The sequence below is a fragment of the Rhinatrema bivittatum genome, chromosome 4, assembly GCF_901001135.1.
Source record: "Rhinatrema bivittatum chromosome 4, aRhiBiv1.1, whole genome shotgun sequence".
Classification (NCBI taxonomy): domain Eukaryota; kingdom Metazoa; phylum Chordata; class Amphibia; order Gymnophiona; family Rhinatrematidae; genus Rhinatrema; species Rhinatrema bivittatum.
The window spans coordinates 227,776,221-227,800,753 of record NC_042618.1 but is presented as its reverse complement, the minus strand read 5'-3'; the positions used below and the strand labels follow the sequence as shown (position 1 = coordinate 227,800,753).

The following is a 24,533-nucleotide window of genomic DNA, read 5'->3' as shown; positions in this document are numbered from 1 at the left end:
TTGAGCATCAAGAAAACATGGGTTAAGCCTATGCACCTCTGCAATGGGCGGGCGGGAGAGAAGGGCAATACCTAATACTGTCATTAATATGGGATTTCCATGGAAGAGTGCTAATTTGTTCGTACATGCTAACACATGATTCTGTGCACATTTTGGTTCTCAAAAACATGCACAACCATTCACATCTGCATACAGCCTAGTGCACTTACTGCATTGGCCCTTTAGACTGGAAGCCCTTTGAGCACAGGGAAATACCTACTGTACCTAAATGTAACTTGTCTTGATTTTACAACGAAAACGAAGGAGCTAAATCTAAAGAAACAATAGAGAACATCTTTAAATAGAAGTGTCAGACTCCCATGTCCCCGCATGTTGAAGCAACATTCAGGCCAATACTGTAAAGTGTGCTCGGTTGAGCACACAATTTTACCCGTAATTGGACGCATGCTTTTGACACTCATCCATTACCCCTTATACAGTAAGGGGTTTAGCACATCAAAATCGCATGTCCAACCCCCCCCCCCCCCCCCCCCCCCCCGACACTAATAGCGCTCATCACATGAAAATGCATGTTGATGGGCTATTAGTAATTTGCCCAGGATTCTGAAAAAAAATGTGTGGCTGATCTTTTCTGATGCTTTTCTGTACACCCTCCGACTTCATAATCTAGAGATATTAAGTCAGAGGAAACAAAAATGTAAAAAAAAAAATTTTTTTTAAATGTGCTGGTCGGTCAGGTTAGGAAAATGGATGCTCAATTTTACCAGCATCCGTTTTCCTAACCTGTGGCTGTCAGCGAGTTCAGAAAACCGACGCTCGTAAAATTGAACGTTGGTTTTCTGAACCCGCTGACAGCCACCTCTCCTGGGCCAAGGAGGTGCTAGGGCTGCATAATCATCCCTAGCACCTTCTTTTAGTGCAGCCCCCTTATTTAAAAACAGGATCATGCACCCAGGAGAGGTGGCTGGGTGCGTGTCGGGAGAGCAGGCACTCAACACTGAGTACCCGTTTTCCCACAGAGCTTACAGAATCGGCCTGACTGAATTATCAAGAAGGCTGCTCACCCCATAAAAATGTAATGCTAGCAGTAATTTTGTTATGGGTTTCACAGCTGCTTAGCTTTGATTGTAAATATTACGACCCTTAACAGAACGCATGCGGGTAACCTGCATGGAGCGGCAGCTAATACCCTTAATATAAACATATGGGAAACTTGCTGGGCAGACTGGATGGACCATTTGATCTTTTTTTTTGCCATCCTTACTATGTTACATTACTTTCTCCCTCCTGAAGACTTATTTCTACTGCATTTAACAGGTAAGACACGTCCCTCTTCAACAAATCTCTTAAGAGCTTTTAAATATTGGTGTGTATGAGCTAGTCTTATAAACAAAGCTGAATAGATTTCTCAAAACAATTTCCCAGTTGGAATACAGGACGAATTAACTATCACACCAGCCAATATGCAGAACATAAGAAGCAGGTACCAGGAATGTTAATGGCTAGTAGCTATGAAGACTACTGAGCATTAGTATCCAACTACAGGACGGCTAGTTCTCTGGTGGGTTTTTTTTGCCAAAACTTTTACCATTTTAACTTTGTTTCCCATTTAAAATTCTTCATCTTCCAATGTTTTTTAACAGAAGATTAAGACATCTCTTGCTTTTAAGAGCTTTCAAATATTGGCATGTGTGCAACTGTTGCATAACAATTGCTTAGTTTCATTTTGCAGCTCTCAATACTTTTCATATGGAATTTCCAGGAGTCCATTCAGCATAAGGCTTTCACTGTTAAAATTTAAGAAATGAATTTCCTATATAGGGGAAGATCGGTACTTTCCCGACAAAAATCAATAGAACATGTTATTGCAGGATAAAAGGATGCATCTTTTTCAAAATGTTTATTCAGTCCAAAGAGAAGGGAAAACATTCAGCAGAGTAGTTGTATACGCAATGGCAGATTAGCCATAAAGCGAGGAGATGTCAGTGATCGCTATGAGACACGATCTTTTTATGCAATTTTTTCTTTGTTAAGGGTTAATATTACTTTAATATAGAGATTAAGCCTCCCTTACAGAGAGGGGGGAAAAAGCGTTGGAAAACCTCCCAGGCAGTCTGTGAAGGATAGAAGGAAGAGGATGGGGGGAGGAGGGACTGTGAGAAGCAGGCACAGCGAGGAAGCTAGTGCCAGCAGCTAACGCTAAGTCCCTCCCAGGTACCCCTTTAGAAATAATATTTCACATACGCACAGACTCAATTCTACACCCCCACCCGTAAAGAATATAGGGAGCACAGAGAAACTCGTAGAGAATAAACCCCAGAGCCGGAGCTGCCCCCAGTCCCCCCCGGAGCTGTTGTTTTGGGGCAGGGCTTGCAGGCAAAGAGGCCGGGCCCAGTCTGCCACCGCCTCCCCATGCGCGCTGAGTTCATTCCCAGGGATTGGTTTCCAGTGACGTCACCCTGTTATTTTTACCCCGATGACCTCATCCCCCGCTTGAAGTTTCCTCACCAGCGCTGTCTTCTCTCTCTCTCTCACACTCTCTTTTTTTCCTTGTAATTTTTTTTTTTTCAAATTCTGGTTGGGGTTTTGTGTTTTGTTTTTTTTTCCCTTTTTGAAAACTTCCCGCGTTTCCCCTGTGAAGTTTTCGGTGAAGTTTCCCCCAAGTTCCTTCTCTCTGCCTGCTGGAAGGAAGCGAGGAGCAAGCGGCTGAAGAAGCCGCCGGAGAGCGGGGACTAAGCCTGCTGCCTTCCCCCGGGCCCCGGACAGAGCAGCAGCAGCAGCGCCGAGTCTCTCCGGCGCAGGTAAGCGAGCGGACGGCGTCCCGGGTGGGGGAGGAGACGTGGCTGCTTCTGATACAGGGGGGGGGCCCGGGCTCCGGACTTTGGACGCCGCGTGTGTCAGCGGGAAGGGGGGGGGGGGGTTGCTCGGCACGGTGCTTGGCCTCTAGGGGTATCGGTCTGACAGTGCTGCTCTCTCTCTCTGCCTCTTGGGACGATGGGGAATGCTCGCCCTCTCTTCCTTCCACCTCCGCGGCCCTGCGCTCTATCCTGGGATGGTGAGGATGTGAGGGTTCCCCCCTGTCCCCCCCATCTGACGGCTCGGGCAGAGACGTGCGGGTTCTCCGGAGGGGAGGCGGTTCAGTACCCTCCAAACCCCGATGGCGGCAAGGGGGGGGGGGGAACAAAACCCTTTAGTCACTGAATGCTCTAATCGCGGCCCCCAGATCGCGATCTCCTCCTCCTCCCCCCACCCAACGCCAAATCCTGCCTATTTCTCCACTTCCTTGCAGGTGTTTTGGTTTTTTCCCCCCTTTACATTCTTGACCATGATTCTTGGTGACGAGGACTCTTGTTTCCAGTTGTATGATGGCTTCCCCCCCCCCCCATCTCCTTGCCTTCAGCGCTGTCTTCGGTTTCTAAAACTGCACTTTGTATGCCTTGAAATTGCTGGTTAGGATAAAACTGAAACTGCTGTGGGCTTTGTGGCACGCTTGTTTCTGTGTGGTATCTGGCATGGGTGTGAATGTTCTCATTGCATGTATGGAAGTCCAGTGACCCGTTAAATCAGAACACCAACATTCTGGCCTTAAGAGCTGTTGCATTTTTTTTTCTTTTCTGCTTGATATAAATTCATTGTGGGGAAAATGAAACTCTCTTTCTTTGAAACTTTGTCTCCGGTTCATAGGGTTAATCCATTTATTTTACAACTATATTCCTCATCCTAAAAGGATAAATGCTACGCCTTTGAAATGCCACATTTGTAGTCCATGTTTGCAAATGTATTATATAAATGTGTTTGTATGTTCTCCATTGCTGGCCCTTCACTTTGGAACTCTCTGCCTGAATCTCTACCTCTGACCACTGAAACTGACCTTAAAAGGTGGTTATTTCAAAATGCCTACAATCTAACTTAGCCTTCCTCAAATCTTCACCCGCCTCTACACGGACATTCTCAGTATTAATTGAATTACAGATTTCATCACCACCACCTTTCTATTCCAGCCCTAAGATGTATATCTACACCCGGTCTCAACCCCCTTCTCCATATCCCACCAGCTAACACCTTCTCTCATCCCTCTCCCCTATATCCCATTGGCACATCTTAGCTATTCTTCCCAGTTAGCTCATCCGTGTATACTTCTCTTTCTATGACTGCCCTAAGCTATGTACGTGTCCATCGCCAAATGTATGATATCTGATCACTTTGAATTACTTTAATTGGCTACTTATAATATTTATGTCATGATGTAAACCATGGTGATCTTCACTTGGAACAATGGTATATAAAATGGCAAAATAAATAAATATTTATTTTTTTAAATATAGTGGTTGATTTCCATAACCAGAACAGTGGTGGTTTACCATATCCTTATTGGATATTGCTCAGACTGTTGGCTGTAAACATGTTTTCTGAGGCAGAGTTTAGCAAGACAAGATAATTCTTGTATTTAAAACACAGAAATAAATTAAAACTGGGAAATCCTAATTTCTAAAGTTGTTTTCATAATTCCTATTCCAAATTCACATCTTGAATGATTTGGTATATTTTAAAGGATACAGGGCATGGTTGTGGTTAAACAATGTTATATGTTGAACATAAATGTTAACTTTGTAACTTTCTACTTGATTAGTCAGCACCGGGTCATAGGAGTCACTGTGTTATTGCCACTTAATTGGGCAATATAGTGTTATGGTTCTTATGAGTGGTTTCAGTCAATGGTTGTTGGATTGAAAAGAAACTAATGAAATTCAACCATCCTCAAATTATTTCTATTTGGGCAATCACTTGTTTGTGGTGAGTGATTAGCGGCAGGCAAGCCCCCCACATACACCCACCCACCCGCAGAACTTAAGCCAATTGTTTGTCCCAGGTAAATAATTCCTGATTCCCCAAGAATGTGATTAGAACAAATTCCTGGATCAGCACCCTTCCATCAGAATTTCAACAAGTCTGTGATCAGTAATACCATTTAACCTCACAGGAATTCATCCAACTTGAATATGTGGAGTTTTATTTTATTTGTGGCCCACTCATTTTCTTTTGTTTTGGGCCTGTAGCTCAGTTGAAACCAGCTTTTACTGGGCAACAGAACTAAGAACCTTCTTTTGCAATGACCTGCAGTATTTTCTCCATATTTTTATAACCTTTCCTGGCCAACCATCACAAGAGGGTCCTAGGCTAGTAGCAACAAACCGTTCCCTCTAGAATGGGTATGTACGGTATATGTATGTGCCCGAATTTCCAGTAGATGTCACCATTGAGCAATGGCAGTTACAACCTCCCCCCAACATCACCACCATCATACCTCTTATCTGCCCTCCCCCCCCCCCCCCCCAACCAGGGAAAGCTGCCTCATCCTCATATTTTGTTTCCTAAAATTGCTAGAAACTACCTCAGTTGGGAGTATATGTCATAATGTAACTGCTCTCTGTTTAAATAAACCTTTTCTTCAAATGCATTTTTTACTTTTCCTCTCCCATCTCCCATCTTATATACCTCGGTTATAGTTTCTTCTTCGGTTGACGCTGAATCGTTCATTCTGGCTGGCAAAATGGCCAGACACTGGCTCTTGCTTTCCCCCCCCCCCCCCCCCCTTCAATCTGGGTGGAATATGTTGCTCTGCTCCTGGCCATGTGCTTCTTGTTGATATCCTATGACAAGCAGGCTGTTATAATCTTGTTCGGCTTCATATTACAAAATGCTCATAAAAGAGGGAAACTGTGAACTCTGAAGAGAGTGATGGTGCTCTCCAACTTTGCCTTTTTGTTATATTGGTCATTGTCTTCTTGGCATCCACTGTCTCCATTGCATGTTTTTACATTGTGGTTATTTTCATGCTTGACTCTTAGTACTACTTATCACTGGCTCCATTTGTATATTATGTATATTATTTATAGTATATCTTGTGCTCCTTTGCATTTAATTAACCTGTTACTGTTCCTCTCGCCTTCTCCCCTTTCCTATCTTAGTTTGGGGTCTCCCCTCTGACCCCCTGTTCTTAGTTTTCCCCCCACCCCACCCCCTGTTATTTGTATTTTCTACCTTTTGTTACAATGTAAACCGATATGATGTGTATTTTAATGTCGGTATAGAAAAGTTGTTAAATAAATAAAAATAAATCACTTTGCTAGTACTATTTGGCATACGCAGCACTATGCGTAAGACACTCTAGAGACTGTCTCTGCTCAGTAGAACTTCCAATCTAATCAAGACAAACGGCAAAATTGGGAACTTATGAAGAAATGTATTTAAAAATGTATGCCATTAAGAAAATCAACAAGGCTGCGAATGGGATAATCAGGATGATTTAAAAGCAGCCTAAAAAAAAGTGGGTTTTTAGACTGGGCTTGAATAAGGCCAGAGAAGGAACACTATGCATAAACTCGGTCTGTTCCAAGCATACAGTGCAGGAAGGTGGAAAGCATGATAAGAGTTGGCATTAGAGGAGATGGGCATAGATCTTGGACTTGCCTGAAGAGCAACGTTCACCAGGGAGGGTGCAGAGCAGTATTTCCCAAGCAATGTGCCCTCGGACCTGATCAGATGTGCCTTGGAAAAGTCACCATTGCCTGATGCTCTGGTCCAGACTAGCATCTGGGCTCTGCTCTCAACAGCTCTCAGCAACAAGACACCAATAATAACTTAGAAACATGTAGAAGCTGTGTCACGTAATGTGATGTGAGGGCTAAGTCATGTCTTTTGCTTGCTCTGGAGGCCTTAGCCCCCCAACATCAGTTAAAAGTAAATACATAGAATCGATGTTTTATTTTAGTGACACACCCTCTTTGTTCATCTCACCTGTTCTGTAAATGATTTCCCATCAGTTTTTATGACATATTTTTCATACACTAGGAAATTGACTAAATTGATGAGGGAAGCAAAGAGAAGGACAGGGCCCAAAAGGCAAGTTGGTTGACGCAAGTGGCAGGTTGGCAAGGTTGCTGCAGTGGTGGTGGTTGTATTGGAAGAGAAATTTTGATAAGTTGTATTAAAAGTTTAAAACATTAATCTTATAACTCACCAAAATCACTAAGGAGTAGGGATGTGCATTCGTTTCATCCGTTTCCTATACAAGCATGCAGTATGAAACGAATGCACATCTAATTGACATGTAATGGGAAACGTATGAAATGAATGAAACAAATGTACATCCCTACTAAGGAGCACCAGGAGGCTGGGAAAAGAATATCCAACATGGAGGATAATGTGAGTAGATTTGAAATTGGAGCTCATGAACTGTGAAAGCTTAAAGTTATTTCATCAGTTAAACTTGATCATTCTAGTAGCTGCCCTTTGGACCGACTCCATCCAATTTATATCCTTTTGCAAAAACAAATGATAATTATCAATCATTATACCGTATTCCCAACCTACTTTCCAACATCACCTTCTACAATTAGTGTATCAAAACTCCTGTACATTCATCTTCATGTTTCAACAGTTTATTGAAGCTAATAACGTAGTAGATATCCAAAGCCCAAATCTGTTAAAGATCTTCCGAAAATCTGGTTTCTTATTCTATGGAGGCAAGAAGTCCAAATATGAGGTCTATGTACAAAAAAAGTCAATATGATAGAGACATTTCATTACCATAAGATTTTAATGCACAGGAGGCTAGCCTCTTTCAATGGAAAGGAGAATCTAGAACCCTCATGGGATGAGGGTGAAAGGGGATAGACTCAGAGGTAATCTTAGGACATATTTATTTACAGAGAGGGTAGTGGATGCATAGAACGGCTTCCCAATGGAGATGATGAAGGCAAAAATGGTATTGGAATTCAAGGAAGCGTGGGATAAATGCAGGGGATCCCTGAGGGAGTGATGGGAATTGTAAGGGCTAGATAAATTAGAAGGATGGGCAGACTAGATGGGCCATATGGTCTTTATCTGCCATCAAGTTTCAATGTGAGTGAAGAACCAGATATTACTGTGTCAAATATAATGTTTGTCATTGCAATATCCATAAAACAGATTAATTAATTATTAATGCAAACTAATTATTCAATGTTTACTACTGCTTAGGGAGTATAAAGACTAGCAAAACAATGTTTTTTCAACTTGGAAGATGTCACCGGTTAGCTGACCCTAATCCCCCTCCTTTCTGAGCAACTGTTCTAATCATTATGGGCTTCAGCTGGTTTTAAGTAAAAACGGGATAAAGCGCAGAATATTGGTGGTACTCCTACTCCTTGACATAGAGAAAAAAGCAGAGAACTCCCTGGTGCTTTATCTTAGGCACTGGGGACGAGGCTCAACAGAAAGTGCTATGTAGAACCCAGCCTCTATGCTAATTGCAGACCTAGCTCACATTTGGACGCCTTGGAGTCACCCTTGTAAGCAGGGCTAGTTTTTAGGGTGGGCAAGCTGGGTGGTCGCCCAGGGTGCCATTAGCTGAAGAGCATTAAGGGGATGGAGGAGAGACCCAGCATAACCATGGCAGATCCATACCACCGCTGCCAAAGAGAGGAAAAACATAGCCATGGTGGATCCCATCCCACCCCACCATGGCTGAGGACAGGTTTGGCCTGCCCATGACGGATCCCATCCCACCGTGGCTGAAGATTAGAATTGCATGGCTGCGGTGGATCCCATCCGTCTGCAGCCAAAGAGAGGATTGGAAGGGAGGGGCATCAGTTGGGGGAGGGGGAACGTTTCGTTGGCACCATTCAGTCCAAATCTGGCAGTATTCCATGTGGAGAGGCTCTGTGCTGGCCATCTTGGATTTTAGGAAACGGTGTGGGGGGGGGTTGTTTTTTTTTAATTGCTTCAAATTTTCCCTCCCCCTAGTCCAGATCACTCCTTTTAAGTGGGCAGTATATTCTCCTTGGGATTCAGGGTCCAGGCTAGTCATTGCAGCCCCTTAATCAGCAGGATTGAAGATATTGCTGGGGAGGGGTTCACATCCCCCCCCCCCCCCCATTTCCAGAAATTGGAGAATACGATAAGTGATAGAGATGGCCAGAATGCCATCAAGGTACCCTTCTTAGGCTCAGGTATTTGACCTTCAAAATTTGGTACATAGTAGCCAAGTCCCAACTCCTGTCCGTTAGCCATGGTGCTGCCTTGGAGGAAGAAGGTCACCTGGTCAGAGAGCATCACCCTGGTGTATTAGGAAATGATCCTGTAGCAAGGACCTGCTCTCCAGTTAGTGCATTGTCCTCTCACACAGAGGATGAGTCTTCCAGGGTTACTGCTCAGGAGGGAAAGGTTAGGGGACACTCCATGAAGTTAGCATGGGGCACATTTAAAACTAATCGGAGAAAGTTCTTTTTTACTTAACGCACAATTAAACTCTGGAATTTGTTGCCAGAGAATGTGGTTCGTGCAGTTAGTATAGCTGTGTTTAAAAAAGGATTGGATAAGTTCTTGGAGGAGAAGTCCATTACCTGCTATTAAGTTCACTTAGAGAATAGCCACTGCTATTAGCAATGGTTACATGGAATAGACTTAGTTTTTGGGTACTTGCCAGGTTCTTATGGCCTGGATTGGCCACTGTTGGAAACAGGATGCTGGGCTTGATGGACCCTTGGTCTGACCCAGTATGGCATTTTCTTATGTTCTTATGTCAGCTGTCATAATAGTTGATTCAATGATTAAGAATGTGGGTAGCTAGTGGAGGTGAGGATCGCCTGGTAATGTGTCTGTCTGGTGCGAAGGTGGTGGACCTCATGCGTCACCTAGGTAATATTTTAGACAGTGCTGGGGAGGAGCCGGCTGTCATGGTACATGTGGGCACCAATGACATAAAAAGGTGTGTGAGGGAGGTTCTGGAAGCCAAATTTAGGATTTTAGGTAGAAAGCTGAAATCCAGACCCTCAGGGTAGCATTCTCTGAAATGCTTTCTGTTCCATGCGCAGGTCCTAGAGGCAGGCAGAGCTCCAAAGTCTCAAGGTGTGGATGAGATGATGGTGCAGGGAACAGAGATTGAGTTTTGTAAGGAACTGGGCAAAAGTATGAGTAAGGGTGGGTATTTTCCGAAAGGACAAGCTTCACCTTAACCAGGGTAGAACCAGCCTGCTGGTGCTAACCTTTAAAAAGGAGAGAGAGAGAGAGAGCAGCTTTTAAAATAGAACAAGGGGGAAACTTTGATAAAATGAGAAACATTGTTAAAAATAAAATAAAATTGAAAGGTGCAGCTACAAAGGTAAAAAGTGTGCAATAGGTGTGGACATTATTAAAAAATACTATCCTAAAAGCACAGTCCATATGTATTCCTTGCATTAAGAAAAGTGGTAGTAAGGTCAAACGATTGCCAGCGTAGCTAAAAAGTGAGGTGAAAGAGGCTATTTTAGCGAAAAGATCTTCTTTCAAAAATTAGAAGAAGGATCTATCAGAAGAAAATAGGGTAAAGCATAAGCATTGGCAAGTGAAATGTAGGACATTGATAAGACAGGCTAAGAGAGAATTTGAAATTAAAAACTTTAAAAAATATATCCGAAGCAGACAGCCTCGAGGGAGTCAGTTGGACCGTAGATGATCGAGAGGTTAAAGTGGCACTTAGGGAAGATAAGGCCATCACGTAAAGATTAAATTATTTCTTTGCTTCGCTGTTTATTGAAAGATGATGTTGAGGAGATACTTGTTCCAGAGACAGTATTTAAGGGTGATGATTCAGATGAAGTGAACCAAATCACTGTGTACCTGGAAGATGTAGTAGGCCAGACTGACAAACTGAAGAGTAGTAAATCACCTGGACCAGATGGCATACACCCCAGGGTTCTAAAATAACTAAAAAATGAAATTTCAGACCTATTTCAGTTAATTTGTAACCTATCATTAAAATCATCCGTTGTACCTGAAGGTTGGAAGATGGCCAATGTAATCCCCATGTTTAAAAAGGGCTCCAGGGATGATCCGGGAAACTATAGACCGGTGAGCCTGACTTCAGTGCTGGGAAAAATTGTGGAAACTGTTATAAAGAATAAAATCACAAAACATTTAGATAGACATGGTTTAATGGGACACAGCCAGCATGGATTTACCCAAGGGAAGTCTTTCCTCACAAATCTCCTACATTTTTTTTTTTTTTGAAGGGGCAAATAAACATGTGGACAAAACTGAACCAGTAGAAGTGGTGTATTTGGATTTTTAGAGGCGTTCGACAAAGTCCCTCATGAGAGGCTTCTAAGAAAACTAAAAAGTCATGTGATAGGAGGCGATTTTCTTTTGTGGATTGTAAACTGGTTAAAAGACAGGAAACAGAGAGTAGGATTAAATATTCTGGTTTCACAGTGGAAAAAGGTAAAAGTGGAGTGCCTCAGGGATCTGTACTTGGACTGGTGTTTTTTAAATATATTTATAAATGATCTGGAAAGGGGTATGATGAGTGAGGTGATCAAATTTGCGGATGACACAAAATTATACAGAGTAGTTAAATCTCAAGCAGATTGTGATAAATTGCAGGAGGACCTTGCGAGACTGGAAGATTGGGCTTCCAAATGGCAGATGAAATTTAACGTGGACAAGTGCAAAGTGATGCATATAGGGAAAAATAACTTTTGCTGTAGTTACACAATGTTAGGTCTGACCCAGTATGGCAATTCTTATGTTCTTATGCTAGATTGCAGGACCAACTGGGTTGCATCCTATAAGAGCTCTGTTTTGTTCATGGTGTTTCCTTCCACAGAAACTTTTCCCTAAGATTCATGGAATGGAGTTGTGGAGAGAACTGTAATTGCCACAAAGAGAGAGGTACTGTGCTCTATGTGAGATCAGATTTTTGAGTTTTGAAGCTAGATCTTTGTCTGCTATGTGAAAATGTTTCAGACAGGAAGACACAGAAGAATTTCCTAACTTTGAGGAGAAAGTTGAACTTACATTTTTGGTATCTGCGTCTACTCCTATTTATTTATTGTGGCAGTTTACAATATTATAACAAACACAAAAAGGAATTACATAAAACAAACAACAATAAAATACATGAAACAACTGTACTTCAACAATGCTATAGCAAAGTACCTTCCTCATTATCAACAGCAAATCATAAACACAACAGGATCCAGAAAACAACAATAAAATACATCATTTCTCATATTTCCAACTTTTTTTCTCTATGGCATCCCATAGGGAAGCTGAACTCTCCCCAGAAATGATGGTTGAGTCGTGCTGCAATTTGTACATAGCTTCTTCAGTTTTGTCATGGCTCTGGGTGCTACCACAGTTTTTTGTCTGGAGTGGCCCAGTTCATCTTTATAAATCACTCAGTACCTGGTGGACTAGTAGCTCTTTATTGCTTCTGGCTTCTACTGAACAGAGACTACTTAGGGCTGTTTGCCTCTTGGCTCCATAACATCCACACTGAGAGCCACGATCACCTCCTTTGTCAAGAGATTCATGCCATTCATATTTATTGAAAAATTAGGCTCTTGTGTGAGGATGATGAGGTCAGTTCCTCATCTAACCCTCAGGGGAATCCCAAAGAAATAGAGAAGTATCAAGAGGACTTGCTGACCTCAGAGCTGAGAGACTCCACTAGGGCAGAGCTGGTGCTTCTGTTAGGCAAACTAGGCAGTTGCCTAGAATGCCAGAATTTTGGGGGGAGCAAAGTTTTTTGCCAATGCAAGGCCCAGAGGGGTTGTGTACCAGAGCTGATACCACTGGTAGGAGGGTGCGCGTGCTGGAGCTGCCACCAATAGGTAAGTTGGGGAGAGAGGTGGGTGATATGATTAAGGTTTTGCCTAGGGTGCCAAATAATTTTGAACCAGTTCTAAATTATAGGGGTTCCTTTCTTTTAGTTGTTTTGCTTTCCAGACAGAAGGAGGAATTCTGTTGTACATTTATCTTCTGTGTGATTCTGATTGTGCCTTAGACTGAAAAACTGGATTTATACCTGGCTAGCCAAGCCCCATAGCTTTCTGCTCTGGGTATGGTAGCCAGGTTTCTGGTAGATGGAGCTTATGATTGAATTATCAAAATGCATTAAAGTAAGTTTGTTTCACTGATATACACAATATAGTCTACACTTTCTGTAAAAGAGAAAAATTATAGAAATACTTCAAAATTAAGAATAAAAAGCCTTGATTGCATACATTTTCACACCCTTTGTCACAGCAAACCCAAATTAGCTCTGGTTCAAAAGGTGGCCTTAAGAAGGTCCATAATTTTAAGTAGAGCCTGCCTGAGTCCAATCACAGTAGTTGAGCTGATTCAAATTCTCCTAGATGAAGAATCGTGCTGTTTCTGTTGTAGGAAGGAGCTGCTGAAAGAACTCTGGGATAACGTTATTCAAGGGTATAGTTTGGGAGAAGGTGTGTTTTGAATATCCCTCAGGGTACTGTCAAGTCCATCACTATAAAGTGTAAACAGTTCAGCAACCCCAAGAAGCTGCCGCATCAGGCAGTCCCTCCAAAATCATTAGCCATGAGTTACAGAAAGTGCTGCTGCAGGTCACTATGAGGCCCAAGATTACTTTAAAAGAACTACAGAGGTCTCTGGCTAAGACTAGGGAAAATGTTGACTGTTCAATAATTTTATTCTATAGACATGGCCTGTATGGGATGGTGGCAAAAAGGAAGCCACTGCTGAAGAAAAACCATATGATGTACTGCATAGTGTTTGCAAAGAAACACTTAAGGGTACAATGCATGTTGCAGATGTGGGCCCTTAGGCTGAGAGGGAGTTGGTGCAACCCACAGGGAGAAGCCCTATGGGTCCCCACCATTGACAGGCAAAGCCGGCTGAAGCAGAGGCCCAACTGGAGCTTCACCAATACCAGCCCACATTCCCCTTAGGTTGAGACCTTGGGTATCAGGGCTGGCTGGTCTTAGGTGTGGGCTTCTGTGGAGGTGAAGATCCATCGCGATGAAATCGTTACAGGCCAGCAAGGAGCAGGAAGTGGAGTCAGGACAGGCAGTAAACAAACAGGCTGTGGTCAGAGGCAGGCACTGTTCTCGCAGTGTCGTGGTTCAGGTAGTGGTCTGAGCAGGCTGAGTTCAGTCAGAGGCAGAAGCAGGCTCTGTTGGGGGCAAGCAGAGGTCAAACAGTATCTAGGTCCAATATGAGGTCAAGCCAGAAGTCCAATCTGAAGAGATGAGGAAGGACAAGGGCAAGTCAGACGAAGGAAGACTGATCGCGAAGAGAAGAACTCAGAAGACAAAACCAGACTGCCACAGAACCAGGAACAGAACACAGTAATGAGGAACAGAAAACAGGAACCAGACATGCAGAGGCAAAGCGCTACTCCAAGGGAGTCGCCCTATTGCTGAGGCAAGGAGGCATTGCAGTGGGCAGCCTTTTATAGACTGGTGATACTGACGTTATTGGGAGGTGCCACAGGCCCTTTAAATTAGTGCTGGGCAGACCCGCTGGAGCTGGCGGCATCTCCCTCCGGCATGGCAACGGGCCCAGTCAGGCTCGGTGGTTGGCCACATCTTAGTCCTGGGGGCCTGCCCGACTGTGGAAGATTCCTGGCATCTGGTCGGGACTGGTGGTAAGAACGGCGACTTGCAGGATGGGACAGTGGTCCGCTGACTGCAACAATACACACGTGGAAGAAAGCTTTGTGATGTGATGAGACCAATATTGAATTATTTGGTCCTTATACTAAGCAATATGTGTGGTGTAAAACAAACATAGTACATTACTTTGCTAACACCATCTCTACAGTAAGGCATGATGGGGATGCTTTGCAGGGAGTGGGAGACTTATGAAGATCAAGGGAAAGATGGGTGGTGCAAAGTTCAGGTAGATCCTGGAGGACAATCTGTTCCAATCTGCCACAGACCTGGGAAGAAGATGTACCTTTCAGCAGGACAGTGATGCTAAGCACAAAATAAATGCAACAATGCTGATGACTCAGCAAGAAGAAACTGAATGTCCATGCGTGACTCTGTCAAACCCCAGACCTGAACCACTAAGACTTGGACTGCAGTCCACAGATGATCCCTAGCCAACTTGAGAGCTTGAGCTCTGCTGCTAAGAAGAATGGGGAAAAACTGCATCATCCTGCCTTGCAAAGTTGGCAGATACTTATCCTAGAAATCACTCAAAACAATAGTGCATATAGGTCAAGAAAAAATAAACTCAAAAACTATCACTATTATCCTGCCTAAATAAATTTGTATCACTTTTTTTTTTAAAACTTTAATTTCAGAGTGAAACAAGAAGTGGCAATGCCTTTATAGAGACCTCATAAATGGACTACACACACCTGTATTGCAAAAGCCATACAATATTTTAGTCATAGGTCCAAATAGTGTGATACTTTATTCAAGAGGAAGAATTAAAAAAAAAAGTTATGCAATAAAATTTCCTGTCTATTAGTGTTTGCTTAACCTTCGCAGGACAATAAGGTCTTAGTCTTATACTAATAATAAACAGAATGGTTTAAATCCCCAAGGAATTTTACATATCTTCTTGAAAGCACTGTAAATAGATGAGCAATATTAGCATATAATCCCTTTCTTTATAATGGCAATAACATCCATAACTGTAATAGAGTACTGTAAAACGCATGTCACTCTAGACTCCTTTGCCGGCTGGGATATGTCAATATTAAATCTCTATTAGCATACAACACTCGTTTATATGTAGCCTTAACACAGAACAAAGGATATCTCTGTTCCAAGAAACTATTCACCAAATCTCAAGCAGGGGTGTTAAAATCTTCAGTATCAGAATAAATATGCCATAGATGTAAAAACTGATTTATGGGCAGTCCTTATATCACTCTTTGTGGTTTTAGTTATTTAAAAATTGTTTATTAAAATTGCTTGTTTCTTTTGGGATTGTTTCGAAAGTGATATAAATGTATTTAAGCAGAATAATAGTGCTGGCTTTTGAGACACTTATTCTAAACAACTTCTGGCTCATATTGGTGCAAAAGGGGCTTCCATCAGGTATTAAGTCAAGGGGTGTGAAGATGTATGCCATCAAGACATTTATTTTTTTATTTTTAATTACTTTTGGAATATTTCTATAATGATGAAAGCATTGGGGTAGATTTTCAAAAAACGCGAATAGGCGTACTTTTGCTGGCGCATCAGGCGCCAGCAAAAGTACGCTGGATTTTAGTAGATACGCGCGGAGCCGCGCGTATCCACTAAAATCCTGGATCGGCGCGCGCAAGGCTATGAATTCTGTATAGCCGGCGCGCGCCGAGCCGCGCTGCCTACCCCCGTTCCCTCCAAGGCCGCTCCGAAATCGGAGCGGCCTTGGAGGGAATCCTCTAACGCCCTCCCCTCATCTTCCCCTCCCTTCCTCTATCTAACCCACCCGCCCGGCCCTGTCTACACCCCCCCCCTTACCTTTCTCCGGGGATTTACGCCTCCCGGAGGGAGAAGTAAATCCCCGCGCGCCAGCGGGCCTCCTGCGCGCCGGGCCGCGACCTGGGGGCGGGTACGGAGGGCACGGCCACGCCCCCGTACCCGCCCCCAAAACGCTGCCGACACGCCCCCAAAACGCCGCGACGACCGGGCCCGCCCCCGACACGCCCCCCTCTGAGAACCCCGGGACTTACGCGAGTCCCGGGGCTCTGTGCGCGCCGGTAGGCCTATGTAAAATAGGCTCACCGGCGCGCAGGGCCCTGCTCGCCTAAATCCGCCCGGTTTTGGGCGGATTTAGGCGAGCAGGGCTCTGAAAATCCGCCCCATAGTGTGTTGTATAGATCAGTGAAACAAATTTCTGCTTTTGATTTGTAATTTTTAGAAGGCAGAATTTGAAGACTTTTACAAGACACTGCACCTGTTTAAACTTCAGCTGGATAAATTGTCCAATGTTGAAATGAAGATGGTCTTCTACCACAGATAAATTCAGGGTGTTACCCTTTAGGTGCCTTCAATGGGGATACAGGGGTAATTTTGATCTCCCACCATGGGATCTGTTCAACTATCTCAGATCTTCAGAAGGCAACCCTCGAGTTTGAGGATGTACTCCGAGCAAGAGGTTCATGCATATGAAAATTCAGGACTAAATAGGTCTTTGAGACTACAGTTGGACAGATAGGGGCAGATTTTAAAATGTACGCCCAATTTTATAACATGCGCGCACAGCTGAAATTGGAGCGGCCTCGGAGGGAACTTTCCTTTCTCCCACCTTCCCCTACCTGTCCCGCCCCCCAGCCCGAAAAAAATCCCCCTCGTACCTTTATTTCACAAGTTACACCTGCCAACTGCCGGCACGCGATCCCCCGGCCCAGCAGCCTTGCAGAGGCCTCTGGCCACGCCCCCATTTTTTCAAGCCCCAGGTCTGGCGCGCGTAACCCCCTACGTGCGTAAATATTCCTGGATTTGTACACGTAGGGCTTTTAAAATCTGCCTCATAGTATAAGGAGTGGCAAGATGAACCAGGAGGCACGTAAAGTGCTGTCATAGAAGGAACATAATTTGCAAGTCTGTTATTATGGAGGCAGTGCATGCAAATTTTCTCATGCATATTCATTGTGGATATCCTGAAAACCCGACTGGCTGGTGGGCCCCCAGGACAGGGGACCACTGTGTTAGATGAATGTGCAAGCATGTTTTGTTGCTTAATCATCCTGGGGAATGGAAACTTATGTTAGACCTTTGATCTAATTTGTTTCAAGTATTTTTTTATTTAGATTTATATTCCACTTTTTGCAGTGCTTCAAAGTGGATTATATTCAGGTACTGTAGGTATTTCCCTATCCCCAGAGGGTTTACAATCTAAGGGGGCTATTTTCTAACCCTTATCGCATGGGAAAAGTCCCTTTTCACGTGTGATACCTAGATTGGGGCGGAGTCAGCACCGGAAGAGGAGGAGTCGGGGCAGACGCCACGGAAACGTAAGGCCCCTTATGGCACCATCTTTTACAATGGCACTATTGGGTGCGAAAGCCAGCAGCGATGCAAGGGCTGGTGGCTATCTTCGCACAAACTTCGCAAAGGAGGGTAAAGTGACTTGCCCAAGGTCACAAGGAGCAACAGTGGGACTCAAACCCTGGTGTCCTGGTTTATAGCCCACTGCTCTAACCACTAGGCTACTCGTCCACTCCAAGTAGTGCAAACTCATAGATATGATAGCATCATCTCTCCATAAGATGTGCCTAAGAGTTTTCAGTTGGTCCAGGAATGACAAGGCAGTGGCCATAGATGCTCATGAGTTAAAACTTTTCTGTATATTTTTTTTTTCATGGGCTTTGCTTCTTTAGGCACGAGTAAAGATAAGATCTTCTAAAGTAGTAGTAATTATTGTGTACGCTTTCCCCACTTTTGGTCAAGGCGGGGCAGAGCTATTCAGTTAGGGGTAGATTTTTAAAAAGTTGCGCTCGTCCATGTGCGCGCACACATGGACACGCGATTTTATAACATCCGTGCGCCGGTGTTATAAAATCATGGGTCGGCACGCGCGAGGGGGGGTGCACGTTTGTGCAACCTGCGCGCGCCGACGCCCGCAGCTTTCCGCAGTTCACTCCCAGTCCGCTCCAATTTAGGAGCGGCCTGGGAGCGATCTTCCCTACCCCCTATACCCCCCCCCCCCCCCCACCAAATCCTTATCTTACCTTCTGCACCCGCTTTGAGCAGGCGCAAGTTGCGCGCGCTGGCACCCTGCCAGCATGCGATCCCGCGGCAAATGGCCACTGTGCCGGGCGTCTCTAGCCGCGCCCCTCCCCCGAAGCCCCGGGACTTACATGCATCCCGGGGGATTTATGCGCCTGGCCAGGCCTTTGAAAATTGTCCCGGCGCATGTAAGCCCGGCCTTGCGTGTAAATTTTTGAAAATCTACCCCTTAGAGCATTAAGCATCCCAGTCCTTAGTACTTGAAATTGACTAAATTGGTCTTTAATCCCTCAAATATTGGTGATCCTTATTTGATTTTATTTTTAATCTTTTTTTGTTTGAGTTTTTATGTAATATGTATGTATTTAATTATGTAAACTGTTTTGACTACCACTGAATAAAAAAAATGGTGTATAAATAAATTGTGATCTGTATACACCGATTGGTCATTATTAGCATTGAAAGATGACGTGAAGGTTTTGGGAGTAACACTTTTTGATTCAGGTTTAACTCTGCAACCCAATAGTAATAAGGTAGCAAGACCATCTTAAACTAGTTAGAAGTCTTCTGCTATATCTATCGAGACAATCTTAACAATTGCGATCCATACAATTGTATGAGCTGCTTATATTTTCCATCGATAAGCACAGCTGAATTAGATTACATGCGAGTGACTTCATTTGGGAGCACCAAATGGACTTCTCTCTCTCAGCTATTTATTTATTGTATTTATATAGTCAATCACAACGGTTTACAAAATAAAATAAGTAATAACTTAATGGCAGGTATATAAAATTGTAAGATACAAATAAATAACAGTATAAAACAAGCAATGCAAAGGTAAACATTATGAAATCAAAGGTAAAAAATAAAATCAGATTAGGATAAAAGATTTAAATAAAAAAAACAAGAAAAAGGAAAAGTAAGCCTCTCGTATGGGAATTCTTACTCAGGTTTTTTTGTTTTCTTAATCTGAGCACCAGCGTGGATAATATACCTCTGTCGCTTTCTGTTTTGCTATAAAAATGTTCATACTTTTGTCTTTAAAGTCGCTTCACTGCCTTAGCAGCCCCCAAGCAGCACTTGTCAGTGCTACTTTAAAAAAAAAAAAGCCTTTTTATTGGTCTGATGTGTTGGAATTAAAAAATGGTTGTAAGTCACCTAGAACCATAAATACTGGAAATACATAAATAAAACAAAACACTGCCAACTTTAATAATTGAGTGGAAGAGTGCTAGAAGCTATTCTTTTGGGACTTGGTAGAGCAAGATTCAGGGTTTGCATGTTTGACTTAGGCCTCAGTGGGCCCACTGAGGATTCATGTGGCTGCTGTGTTTAATATCAAAGGCTTGATTAGGTGTACCCTTCTGACTTTTTATCCAAATGTGGTAGGGTTTTTTCAAAGCAGCCAAACTGCAGAGAACCAATGCATTTAGGTTTAGATTGAATATTCTTATAGAGCTACTTCTGGATTCAACTTCCTTTTTTATATTTTCCAGTCATTAAGAATGGTGGGGGTTTTTTTGTAAGCAACTTGAAGGCTTTAGTTCTTTCCAGGTATGGCTGTATTAAGAACCGATTAATTCTTCATTTCTTATTAACCAGTTGTAAAGATTTCTTGCTTGCCGTTCACAGCCTAGGACGCTTTGCGGTGGGGGGGGGGGGGAATGGAGAGAATAATTGAATAATGTAAATGTCTTTTGCCAAGTTTTGCTGACTGCCTTCATGTGGTGAGGTGACATTTGTTGTATAACATTTAGATCAAATCCCAGCATGGTGACTACATACTGGCTGCATGTCGCCCAGGATAAAAAAAAAAAAAAATGCCAACCCTTAACTTCAGCACTAGAGCCATTGATGGTGGTAGTGATTAGTGCAGAAAGTTTTCAGGTGAAGACATCATCCTGGTGCAGTTATAGGCCACTGTAGCAAGAGACAGAACACGGAAGTTAATGAAAGAATTAAGAGGAGCAACTATAAATTAGGTGAACTCCTGAAGATAAAAACAAGATAATGTACTTATATTCTTATGCCACAAACTCTACATTTAAATCAAGAGGGCTCGCAAAGAGCATGCCAAAAACTTGAAGAAAGAGAAACTATTAAAGGAAATGCTGCAAAAAGCAACCGATGTCAAAATAAGATCTATGACTGAACAAATCAAAGAGAAAAATACCTGAGTGATGACACTTTAAAAAAGGTAGAGAAGGTGCAATGTAGGAAGACGAGAGCATGTAGGATAGACCAGGAAGTAGAGTGAAAAGGAAAGGCAGGGGAGACCAAGAAATAGGGGAGTTGGCTGTTGAGCTCCTGGCTTATATGGTGTATGCTGGGGTCCAAGAAAGGGAAAGAGTACCTCAATTTAAACCTAAGTAAGATCAGCGAGACTATGGCCCACATAAATGGATCATCTATTGATATCGCAGAAATAGATCTGCTATAATATTGTGCAGGAAGCATAATTACTGAGAGTCCTACCAATAAGGATACAAAGCCAGAAGAAAAGGAGGAAAGATAACTTCTCCTGGGGGAAAAAATCATATCGAGGAAAAAAATAAAATTGCTGCATGCAGAGGCATTGCTAGTAGACGAGTACCTGAAAGGATCAAGGACATAAAAAATGAGAGAAATCCAAAACATCCAGCTGAAACATGTAGTAACAGAAGAAGACCTTAAATTCATGTACTCTAATAATAGTTTTGAAAATAACAGCAGAAGCACAAAAGCTGCAAAAATATGTGGAATGCAGATGAGACATCAAAATAAAACATTTTAGTGAGAACCCAAAGCAGTTCTTGGGGTAACAGGGGATGGCATTAGTGCGGTTTAAATACCACCAACCAAAGCTGAAAAAAAATGTGGAGAAACCTGAGGATCCTATAGAGCACAACAGCGAAGCAAATTGCCTTTCCCATGCTCTCCTGTATGCTGGGTAGCCAAACGTCAAAACTATGGAATGGCTTGAAATAACAAAAGACCTAGAAACCGGTTAAGAAGAGATCCAAACTGAAAGACCTCTGGCCCCGATGGAGGTTCAACTTCTGGCTCAATCATTTTTAACACTTTTTCAATTGAGCCCAGGAAAACTGCAAAAATCTTTTTTATTTTTTAGACATCACAGTGGTTAATGATGAGAAGAGCACTTCTTTCAAAAACAGAGCCAAGTAATATCCCTCCACAAAAGAACAACCAATAACTTGCCTACTTCCAGTCTACAAGCTGTTCACTGCAATTGATACAGAGAGACTGTAATAACAAAGTCGTCATGGCCAGCTATATGAAAAAAATAGAAACCTCAGTTTGACATAGATTGATTATAACAGCTTTTAATAGCATTCTACACTCTTGGATAATAAATTGTCTTGAAATATGGATTGATCGACTATATCAAATTAGCGGTGGAAATGTGGCTGGCTACACTCCATCTCAAATTATGAAGATGGTCAATTTTGTCATCCCTAACATCAAAATCCAGCAAAGAATATTACAGCAAGATCCCGGTCACCAGTCTTGTTTTTTCTGGTTTATGGATTTAGCCTCAATCCTAGAGATGTTAATGATTCACAGATAAAATCTTACCTAGTGTTTGTAGATGACTATCACAGGAGCTGTAAAGCTTCAAGTTATTTAGTGGAACAACTGAGTAGTGAAGATCTTCTCGGATTACATCAGGATAACATTTTGGCTTGGACAATGGTGCTAAGATGACATTCCATAGGGAAAAAAAGCTAAGTAAAACTGAAAACATCTCTCTGAAGACTGTAGTTTAAAGGAACTTGACCAGGTAAGTATATATAAATATCCAGGAAAAGAGGAAGGTGCAACAGTCCAGCACAAATCTTAAGAGAAAAGATGAGCAAAGAGTGAAAAGTGATTGCTTCTATCTTATTCCTTGCCTTTTTAAAGTAATTGACTTGCATTCCTCATATACTTGTACAGCTTTGGAATCATACTGGGCCCCATAAAGACCTTGAAAACTTGGATGTAAGAAGAAGAGAGCTTGTACATGCCATCAGGTAATCTCTATAAGAACCAGTGTATCTGAGATTATGTGTAGAAAGATCTGAAGGTGGTATGGGACTTATAGACTGAATACAGAACTACCATCATAGGCCTCCAGGCATAATTAACATCCTTAAACTTGGACTGGCAATCTGATGAACAGAAGGAACAAACACATTTGGTGAAAGAATATGTATTTGTCCATTTTTACAATTTTCTTTTCTAAGCAGGCTGTGAACCCTTTTGTCCATAGTCCACTGTCCTATGCTGCAATTATCAATCTCTCATCTTTAGGTTTAAGTTCACTTCTTCTTAGCCATTCCTGTGTCAACTTTTGATCCACATGTAATTGCTGAAGTAACTTTCTGTATATCCAACTGTTTGTTTTTCCTTGTTTGCTGGTCTAGTTATTTAAAGACTTTTTTTCCTCTTTTTTTTTTTTTCCAAATTGTTGCTTCTGTAAAACAGAACTGGAAATAGTTACCCATTTTGTCACTGGGTATGATGTGCTAAAGTGGCACGGGTCATTCACTGGAAACTGTAAGCACAATAACATTACTGCCCCAAAACGACACTGGGATTACAATCCTGAGAGGCTTGAAGAGAACGAAGAAGTTTGATCACCTGGGACATTTCCATTCCAACTGATAAAATACTTGATTCAAAAAAAGCTGGGCATAGTGATGAGAGAGAGAAAATAAATAAAAAACAACATTCCTAATAGAATATAAATCAAATAAATAAATGTGTCAGTACCAAGTTCAATGTATAGAGAGAAAATATCCTTAACTACCAAAAGATGCAATCTGAGAACAAGAAATTGTGGCAGTATAATACAGAAATAGCCCTAATTTATTATATTGAGTGGCTCTGGCCTGATTAAAAAGAATTTCCAGGCTCACCTTGATATGTTGCCTGTACTTATTACATCCTGTAAACTTAAGAGGGCTGTCTGGCACAATGCAAGCAGTAAGAAGAGCACTAGCAGTAAAATTGGGGCGATTGAGATCATATCCAACATGCCCTTCCTTTCGAGTGAGGGTCATTCTTAGAGATTTGCAGTTGCTTTTTTTGCAGATACACTTTTTTTTTTTTTTTCCCCCAAGTAAAAACCATGCACTAACAAGTTTTGAAAGCGTTGCTTTCGCAAAGATGACCCCGTACACGTGTATGTGGGCCAGGCGCGAGCACCGTGGATTTTTAGAAGCTGGGAAGTTCGCACATACATACCTGTGCACACGTCAAGAATAAGGAGGCAGAAAAGGGACAGGAAATGGGTGTTCTGGGGTGGGGCCAAGACTTACACGCATAACCTCAAATTTTGCATGGCAATGTGCGCCACGTTACCTGCATAACTTTACTACTGGTCCAGATGAGGCACAAACACTGGGGGGAGGGAAGGGAGAAGGAGAGATAGAGACTCTGTTAGAGAAACAATCTGACACTCTGTATAATCTCCCACTGTAAGAGGGACACTTTCAATTCAGGGTGGGTTTTGCGGTGGGGGGGGTGTTACATTGGTCTGCCTAGGGCACCACCCTCCCCCAAACCCACCCTGAGTGCCCCTCTTAACAGTGAGAGAGAGTGTCAAATTGTCTCTCTCTCTCTCTATCTCTCCCCCCCCCCCCCCCCCCCCCCGAGTGGTTGTAGATAGGAATTACGACAATTGTGGCACCACAAAGTGTGAAAATGTTATCACCTTCTGCGGTAATACCTATGTGAAGTGTTTTGCGATAATCTATTACCATAAAACACGCCCCTCTTCCTATCGCATGCGATAGTTTGATGAATCTAGCCCAAAGTTTGTATTGGTCCAAATCTTAAAACATATTTTTTTATTCTCCGGTGGAGGAAAGAAAATCCATTGCTTCACACTGAATTACATATTCTTAACAGGAATTTTTAACAGCAGTTGGGGTAGGTGTGTAGCAATGTAGTTTAAGAGCTGATCATTAGATGAATTATAACACAACTGGTACTATGATGGTCGCTCTGCTTTAGTGTAGTGGAATGAATTTTCACAGGCAGCTCAGAGAAGTTGGACCAATGTTTTAGATTCGGACCTTAACAATCCTC

At 42.7% G+C, this 24,533-nt stretch overlaps 1 protein-coding gene across 1 annotated transcript in view; it reads left to right on the top strand.

Annotated features, from left to right (window-relative positions):
* The first annotated feature begins 2,552 nt into the window (after nucleotides 1–2,552).
* Nucleotides 2,553–24,533, top strand: part of DUSP16 (dual specificity phosphatase 16) — a 132,804-nt gene continuing 110,823 nt past the window's right edge. The window contains exon 1 of the mRNA XM_029599803.1: nucleotides 2,553–2,801. The gene's annotated coding sequence lies outside the window, so the exon portion shown is untranslated. The remainder of the gene's footprint in view (nucleotides 2,802–24,533) is intronic.